The 8,931-nt window shown below is 46.4% G+C and overlaps 1 long non-coding RNA gene across 1 annotated transcript; it reads left to right on the top strand.

Moving 5' to 3' along the window:
• Positions 1–4,493: 4,493 nt before the first annotated feature.
• On the top strand, positions 4,494–8,492 carry LOC143415190 (uncharacterized). Its single transcript, XR_013095822.1, has 2 exons — positions 4,494–4,779; positions 8,316–8,492. It is a non-coding gene; the product is annotated as an uncharacterized LOC143415190 (long non-coding RNA).
• Positions 8,493–8,931: the final 439 nt, after the last annotated feature.

Genomic DNA, 8,931 nt, shown 5'->3' with positions numbered 1-8,931 from the left:
GCTGTTACCAGCTTGAATCCTTTCCCTTTTTTATTGGGGTGGGGTGCATATTACCTCTTTAAACAGTCCCCCAAACGCTTAAGGTCAGTACTGGTTATGGCAGTAGTAGTCTCTAATGGTGCACCAACAGCCACGACCCAGATCACAGAGGAACCTCAGATTTGGGGAGTTTAGTCAGCAAGTGTCCTGTGAACAATAATGCAGCTCTCAGTTATAGCTGTATCCAGTCGTCTATATGGATATAGACATATTGGATACTGCTGTACACAGTTAGAAGATGTGTGCTTGCTGGTAGTAGGAATAGAATAGAATAGAATAGAATAATCCTTTAATTGTCCCACAAGGGGAAATTTGGTTGTAACAGCAGCCAGAAAGACACAAATACAAACAACCAGGACACAGAACAGAAACATACACAATTTTTCTTACATATTTACATCAAGGAGAATGGTTACTATAAACAGAGTACTGTACAGTTATTAAATTAAATTAACTACAGATAAGAGGCAAACTCAGGTTGTAGTGATTAAATTATTGCAGTTACAGCGCAGACGTAAACATGTACAGTGGGGCAAAAAAGTATTTAGTCAGCCACCGATTGTGCAAGTTCCCCCACCTAAAATGATGACAGAGGTCAGTAATTTGCACCAGAGGTACACTTCAACTGTGAGAGACAGAATGTGAAAAATAAATCCATGAATCCACATGGTAGGATTTGTAAAGAATTTATTGGTAAATCAGGGTGGAAAATAAGTATTTGGTCAATAACAAAAATACAACTCAATACTTTGTAACATAACCTTTGTTGGCAATAACAGAGGTCAAACGTTTACTATAGGTCTTTACCAGGTTTGCACACACAGTAGCTGGTATTTTGGCCCATTCCTCCATGCAGATCTTCTCGAGAGCAGTGATGTTTTGGGGCTGTCGCCGAGCAACACGGACTTTCAACTCCCGCCACAGATTTTCTATGGGGTTGAGGTCTGGAGACTGGCTAGGCCACTCCAGGACTTTCAAATGCTTCTTACGGAGCCACTCCTTTGTTGCCCGGGCGGTGTGTTTTGGATCATTGTCATGTTGGAAGACCCAGCCTCGTTTCATCTTCAAAGTTCTCACTGATGGAAGGAGGTTTTGGCTCAAAATCTCACGATACATGGCCCCATTCATTCTGTCCTTAACACGGATCAGTCGTCCTGTCCCCTTGGCAGAAAAACAGCCCCATAGCATGATGTTTCCACCCCCATGCTTCACAGTAGGTATGGTGTTCTTGGGATGCAACTCAGTATTCTTCTTCCTCCAAACACGACGAGTTGAGTTTATACCAAAAAGTTCTACTTTGGTTTCATCTGACCACATGACATTCTCCCAATCCTCTGCTGTATCATCCATGTGCTCTCTGGCAAACTTCAGACGGGCCTGGACATGCACTGGCTTCAGCAGGAACACGTCTGGCACTGCGGGATTTGATTCCCTGCCGTTGTAGTGTGTTACTGATGGTGACCTTTGTTACTTTGGTCCCAGCTCTCTGCAGGTCATTCACCAGGTCCCCCCGTGTGGTTCTGGGATCTTTGCTCACCGTTCTCATGATCATTTTGACCCCACGGGATGAGATCTTGCGTGGAGCCCCAGATCGAGGGAGATTATCAGTGGTCTTGTATGTCTTCCATTTTCTGATGATTGCTCCCACAGTTGATTTTTCACACCAAGCTGCTTGCCTATTGTAGATTCACTCTTCCCAGTCTGGTGCAGGTCTACAATACTTTTCCTGGTGTCCTTCGAAAGCTCTTTGGTCTTGGCCATGGCGGAGTTTGGAGTCTGACTGTTTGAGGCTGTGGACAGGTGTCTTTTATACAGATGATGAGTTCAAACAGGTGCCATTCATACAGGTAACGAGTGGGGGACAGAAAAGCTTCTTACAGAAGACGTTACAGGTCTGTGAGAGCCAGAGATTTTCCTTGTTTGAGGTGACCAAATACTTATTTTCCACCCTGATTTACAAATAAATTCTTTACAAATCCTACCATGTGGATTCATGGATTTTTTTTTCACATTCTGTCTCTCACAGTTGAAGTGTACCTCTGGTGCAAATTACTGACCTCTGTCATCATTTTAAGTGGGGGAACTTGCACAATCGGTGGCTGACTAAATACTTTTTTGCCCCACTGTATGTTTGCTGGGAGCAGTTCTGATTGTACAGTCTGACAGCTGCAGGGAGGAAGGACCTGCAGAAACGCTCCTTCATGCATCGAGGATGCAGCAGTCTGTCACTGAAGCAGCTCTGCAGTTCAGCAGCATTTACATGCATGGGGTGGGAGACTCTGTCCATCAGAGATGTTATTTTGGCCACAGTCCTTCTGTCTCCCACCACCTGCACTGGGTCCAGGGTGCATCCCAGAACAGAGCTGGCCTTCCTGATGAGTTTATCCAACCTCTTCGTCTCAGCTGCTGATAAACTGCTGCTCCAACATACCACACTGTAAAAAATGACAGATGCCACCACAGAGTCATAGAAGGTCTTTAAAAGCGCTCCCTGGACTCCAAATGACCTCAGCCGCCTCAGCAGGTGGAGTCTGCTCTGACCCTTCCTGTAAAGAGCATCAGTGTTGTGGCTCCAGTCCAGTTTATTATTCAGGTGAACACCCAGGTACCTATAAGAGTCCACTATCTCAATGTCCACTCCCTGGATGTTCACCGCTGTCAGTGTGGTGGGTCTGCGTCTCCGGAAGTCCACCACCAACTCCTTGGTTTTCCCGGCGTTTATCAGCAGGTGGTTCTGCTGACACCAGTCTACAAAGTCCAGAGTCCACCGTCTGTACTCGGAGTCGTCCTCACCTGTGATGAGGCGACTATGGCAGAGTCGTCAGAGAACTTCTGTAGGTGGCAGCGTGGGGAGTTGATGGAGAAGTCTGCAGTGTAGAGGGTGAAGAGGAACGGTGCCAGCACAGTTCCCTGTGGGGAGGGAGAGGTGATGAGCTGTATGCCTCCTTGGTGTTGGCATACAATAAGTCCAATGTTTTATTGTCTCTGGTGTAGCAGGTAACATACTGGGTGAAGGTGGGGAGAGTGGAGGACAGGGAGATGTGATTAAATTATGTGTATAATGATGTTCTCATTTGGGCTGCAGGTACCTGTGATAACATTACACATCAACTATTTTTTTGATCAATGCATAACCAATATATATCAAAAAATAAACTGTTTTTTCACACATTTTCTGTATATGAATTTTACTTAAATCTTTAGTTTAAGAGGATGACGTGAATACATGAGAAAGAGATGGCATGTCATGAGAAATGTACCACTACACACCAAAGACAAGAAGGCAATCACTTAAACATCAACCAACATGCTCTGGTTGGACATATATGTATGCATTTGCATGTATGTATTTCTCTTTGTCAGTTTAACAGTTTCTGTTGTGCCCGTCACTGCTCCCTGTCTGTTTTCTTACCTGCTTCTTCCTGACCTTGTACTTTCTCCTCACGTTCCCTCTTTCCTCGCTCCCTTTGCACTGACAATCATACACAAATAGATTGTATGCAATGAGATGAAAAATTACATTAATATGAAAAAAATTCTGTTAAGATCACTAACAAAAAGTCCTCTCAGTGTACTTTCAACCAAAAGGCAAATAACCAAACCACATGAACATCTAATAAAAGATATAAACATTGATACACTGATCCAACATTATTCTTGATTGACGGATCATTTGATCTTACACTTTTACCTGATGTGGCTCCTTTTTTTGAAAAAACGTCCTTATATCCATTATGAACCTGGCTGTCTCTCTGTACACAAACACACACGCACACAACAGTTATAAGGTTAATGGGCATTCAGTCAGTTAGCATCCATTTCAAACAGGACAGTGGTAACAACAGCAGGCTGCGGACAATCTAAAGTTTTAGATTTTAAATAGGCTGTATACATTTCAATGGGAGCAACAGGACGGGTCAAATGTCGCTGAATTTACTACAGAGTAGGACGGATTGTAGGGCAGCAAACATCGTCGGAAAACACGTTTCCAACACTGCAGGTTACCTGGTGTAATGCTTTTCAGCTAAAAAGAAACATGGTCTGACTCCTACCTAACTGTAGAAAGAGTAACTGAAGGTTAAATGCAGCTAACATGCCCTGTTTTAAGCCAGGCACTTACACCTCTGCACCGCTGCGTCTCAGCCACCATCGCTCTGGCAGCCAGAGCGCTAGAGTCAGAGTAGGGGAGAGCTGGAACAAACCATTTTGGGAGGGGGGGTTATCTATACTTTTGTTGTTAAAATATTACGCCTCAAACAAGTACAGTACTGTATGCTTTTTATATTTTTAGTAGTGTGTCACACAAACAGCAAATATTCTCAAAAAAGTAAGAAATCTTTGGGGGTGCTTTGATTAATTTCGCACAATTACACTGTGCTATCAAGTTGCTTGACCATTACACAACTTAAATTTAGTCCCAACTTATCACATATGATTAGGTGGTGTATTTGTGAATCAATACAAGTTTGTGACATGTTCTTTTAAACGACTCAACCTAATAAATTAACAAGACACTGTGCTACATGGAGAAATATAGAAACCAGGTAACCAGGTACTGCTCAACAGTAGCCGGGGGTGGAGCTTAGCAAATGCGTCAGATGCGTTCTGTTCAAATGAATGTTGTCATAGCATTTATGGAAAAAACACATTTTGAAAAATGCTGGCAGAGCTGGTACATGCACTTTGGATTACAGAGGAGAAAAAGAGAGGAGAGGAAAGAAAAAGAGATTATTTTTTAAGGTAAGGACCGCTCGACAAGTGACATTTGCTAAAGTGGAATTATTAAGGGGACATGCAGTGTCCACGTTTATGTTAAACTTTTCTAAACACAGTGTGGAGGGACCTGTACATGTGTTGGTCTTCTAATGCTGGGCAGACACTGTGCGATTTTTTCAGTCAGCTCCTGCTCAAACTGTACGGTTGACTCGCAGGGGTCATAGGTCACGATGCAGGGTCTCACACTATACCGCCCGATGCTCTGATGCGACCTGAGTGCTCACACTGTGCCTCCATAAAATGAAGGTTATAACAGAAATTCTGTCGCTCGCTCTCTCTGTCTTTCACTCACACAGACACACCACCACCATCAACTTTGCTAAATTGCTAATGAAAAACATTGATCAGCTGTGATTGAGCAGCAGTGTAGATCCAACTATTTTCACGGTTGTTGTGGTCGTGATCATTTTGTGAGGCCACATCGAAAAGGCTCGGATGAGCTTTCCAAAGTTCTACAAGTTGTTCCTCCATCGCTTGTGTCCAGATCACACGCTGCACTGCTGTGCTGCTCCGTCTTTTTCGCTGACATTTGTGTTTGCGCGTGCGCAGTGTGACAAACTGCGGTGACACCCTCACGACGGTCGCGAGGGTCGCTCACGACCAAGCGATTGATGATCGGGAGCTGGTCGTGAGGGGTTAATCGCGTCTCGTTACCCCACGTATACTATACGATGCATGACGCACGATGAAGGCCAAAATCGGGCCGATCGCCAAAACGGTCGCACGACTCAAAAATCGGCTCAAAATGGGCCAAAAATCGCACAGTGTAAGCCCAGCATAAGGCAGCGGTCCCCAACCTTTTTTGCGCCACGGACCGGTTTATGCCCGACAATATTTTCACGGACTGGCTGTTCTAAGGCAGGGGTCCCCAACCCCCGGGCCTCGGACCGGTAGCGGTCCGTGAGTCGTTTGGTACCGGGCCGCGAGAGTTGAGGCTCAGGTGTGAAATGTCTGGTTTTCAGGGTTTTTATCGGTTTTAAGCGTTATTTTGTTATCGTTTTTATTGTTAACTCGGTTTTCCTGGGTCTTTTCACATGTGTTATGAATAAATCTTCTTTTTTTCGATACTGATACTAGTTTTATTTTGTTGTATTTATCTGAGACACTGGTCCGTGAAAATATTGTCGGGCATAAACCGGTCCGTGGTGCAAAAAAGGTTGGAGACCGCTGTTCAAAGGTACCTTCTTGCTGCATAAAAGCTTTAAAGAGTAGAATTTGATATTCGCTGCATGCATGTACATGGGTGCTCACATTTTGTAATTTCTTTAGTGTGATATAACCAAGCAAGTACTATCTTACAGCCTGTTCTTAGACAAATCATGTTTGTGTTCATTTTCCTGCCTACCGCTAGACTCTGAGTAACTGCTAAAATCTAAGAGGAATGAAAATGTTTGTATCTTAGGATCTGTTATCTTTTGTTTGGCTACAGAAACTGTGTGTGTGTGTGTGTGTGTGTGTGTGTGCTTCTCTTTCCTAAAAAAAAAAGTGAGATTTGTGCCGTAAATCAGGTCGATTATTTTAATTAGAATGTGTTTTGTTCAAATGAATGTTGTCATATTATTAATAGATTGAAACCTTTTGAAGAGTGCAGTAAGGACCGCTCAGCAGGTGACATTTGCTAAAGTGGAAATGTTAAGGGGACATGCAGTGTCCACGTTAATGTTGAACTTTTCTAAACTCAGTGTGGAGGGGACCGGAGTGTTTTTGTGGCGTGGGTGTGGTGTGATCCTGTGCGCGTGCAAGAGTAGCTCGGAGTGACATAATCTGGTGCGCGTGCGAGAGGTGGCCCGGATTGAGTGGTGGCTGGGTGTGGCCCCCTCTCGTGCGCGTGTAGGAGGGGCTTGGAAGGGTGTAATCTTGTTGCGAGTGCAAGAGTTTGTCCAGTGTGACACTCTCTTGCGCACGTGCAGGAGTGTGAGGTTCAACGCTGGAACGTTGAGCCTCCTCCCCCCCACTTCCGGACCAGGTTATGGATCGTTCCTCAGTGGGTTTGTGAGAGGTGGCCCAGATTGAGTGGTGGCTGGTTGTGGCGTAATCTTGTGCATGTGCAAGAGGTGTGTAGGAGTAGCTCAGAGTGTGAGGTTCATCTGTAGAACGTTGAACCTCCTGAATCCCTCCTCCCGGACCAGGTTATGGACCTTTCCTAAGTGCATGTGTGAGAGGTGGCCCGGATTGAGTGGTGGCTGGGTGTGGCCCCCTCTCGCACACGTGCAGGAGGAGCTCGGAGTGGTGTAATCTGGTGCGCGTGCGAGAGGTGGCACGGATTGAGTGGTGGCTGGGTGTGGCCAACTCTTGTGTGCGTGCAGGAGGAGGTTGGAGTGTTCAATGTTCCAGCGTTGAACCTCCTGAATACCCCCTCCCGACCAGGTTATGGACCTTTCCTCAGTGCACGTGCGAGAGATGCCCCAGATTGAGTGGTGGCTGGGTGTGGCCAACTCTCGTGTGCGTGCAGGAGGAGCTCCGAGTGGTGTAATCTGGTGCGTGTTTGAGAGGTGGACTGGATTGCGTGGTGGCGTGGGCGTTGCGCACTCTTGCAGGAAGGGCACAGAGTGGGTAATCTTGTGCAGGAGTAGCTCAGAGTGACATAATCTGGTGCGCGTGCGAGAGGTGGCCCGGATTGAGTGGTGGCTGGGTGTGGCCCCCTCTCGTGCGCGTGTAGGAGGGGCTTGGAAGGGTGTAATCTTGTTGCGAGTGCAAGAGTTTGTCCAGTGTGACACTCTCTTGCGCACGTGCAGGAGTGTGAGGTTCAACGCTGGAACGTTGAGCCTCCTCCCCCCCACTTCCGGACCAGGTTATGGATCGTTCCTCAGTGGGTTTGTGAGATGAGCCCAGATTGAGTGGTGGCTGGTTGTGGCGCCATCTTGCAGGACGAGCTCCGAGTGGCGTAATCTTGTGCATGTGCAAGAGGTGTGCAGGAGTAGCTCAGAGTGTGAGGTTCATCTGTAGAACGTTGAACCTCCTGAATCCCTCCTCCCGGACCAGGTTATGGACCTTTCCTAAGTGCACGTGTGAGAGGTGGCCCGGATTGAGTGGTGGCTGGGTGTGGCCCCCTCTCGCACACGTGCAGGAGGAGCTCGGAGTGGTGTAATCTGGTGCGCATGCGAGAGGTGGCACGGATTGAGTGGTGGCTGGGTGTGGCCAACTCTTGTGTGCGTGCAGGAGGAGGTTGGAGTGTTCAATGTTCCAGCGTTGAACCTCCTGAATACCCCCTCCCGACCAGGTTATGGACCTTTCCTCAGTGCACGTGCGAGAGATGCCCCAGAGTGAGTGGTGGCTGGGTGTGGCCAACTCTCGTGTGCGTGCAGGAGGAGCTCCGAGTGGTGTAATCTGGTGCGTGTTTGAGAGGTGGACTGGATTGTGTGGTGGCGTGGGCGTTGCGCACTCTTGCAGGAAGGGCTCAGAGCGGGTAATCTTGTGCGCCCAGATTTTATGTGGGAGCAGCGCCCTTTCGCACATTAGCGAGAGGGCGCTGCTCCCACGCGTTTTTCCTGTCCCTGCAGGAGCAACAGGAACTGAAGGAGGAGCAGGAGCGGCTGGAGATGCGACAGGAGTAGCAGGACCTGCCGGACGAGCATGAGCAGCATTCTTCACCTGATGGAAGAGACAGGAGCAGCAGCCATCATTAATAAATGCAACATCATATCAAAATAATAAAATCAATCAGTGTCATTCATAAAGTTGAAGTTGTGTCACTTCAGTCTTCAGCACTTCCTCAAAACATGAAGAAATCCTTTCTCCTTACAAATATCTCTGCCTCACATGATTCTTTGATTAAAACTCATTGTTTAAGTTTATTGGTAAATATTGACACTGATACACACTGTGAATGTGTATGCCAGTGTTGGTGGTCATCTCAAGTTCACTGTACAGATAAATATATATATACGTATACATAAATATATGTAAATACGTATAAAGTATGCATTTTTAATGTGCCGTGCTCAGTTATGTTGCAGCGCTGACTCTACAATGTGGAAGGTCGTAAAAAATGAAGAAGAACCATTCAATCAGAAGATGTGTCCAAACTTTTGACTGGTAGTGTAAATAATTATATGATCAACAATGAGATGAGAGACTTTTTGTCATGGCTGGGGCAGCAGACGTGTGGTGGAGTTA

This window comes from Maylandia zebra, linkage group LG23 (assembly GCF_041146795.1).
Source record: "Maylandia zebra isolate NMK-2024a linkage group LG23, Mzebra_GT3a, whole genome shotgun sequence".
In the NCBI taxonomy this organism is placed as follows: Eukaryota; Metazoa; Chordata; class Actinopteri; order Cichliformes; family Cichlidae; genus Maylandia; species Maylandia zebra.
The sequence above is the reverse complement of the archived record's forward strand: the minus strand, read 5'-3'. Positions and strand labels throughout refer to the sequence as shown.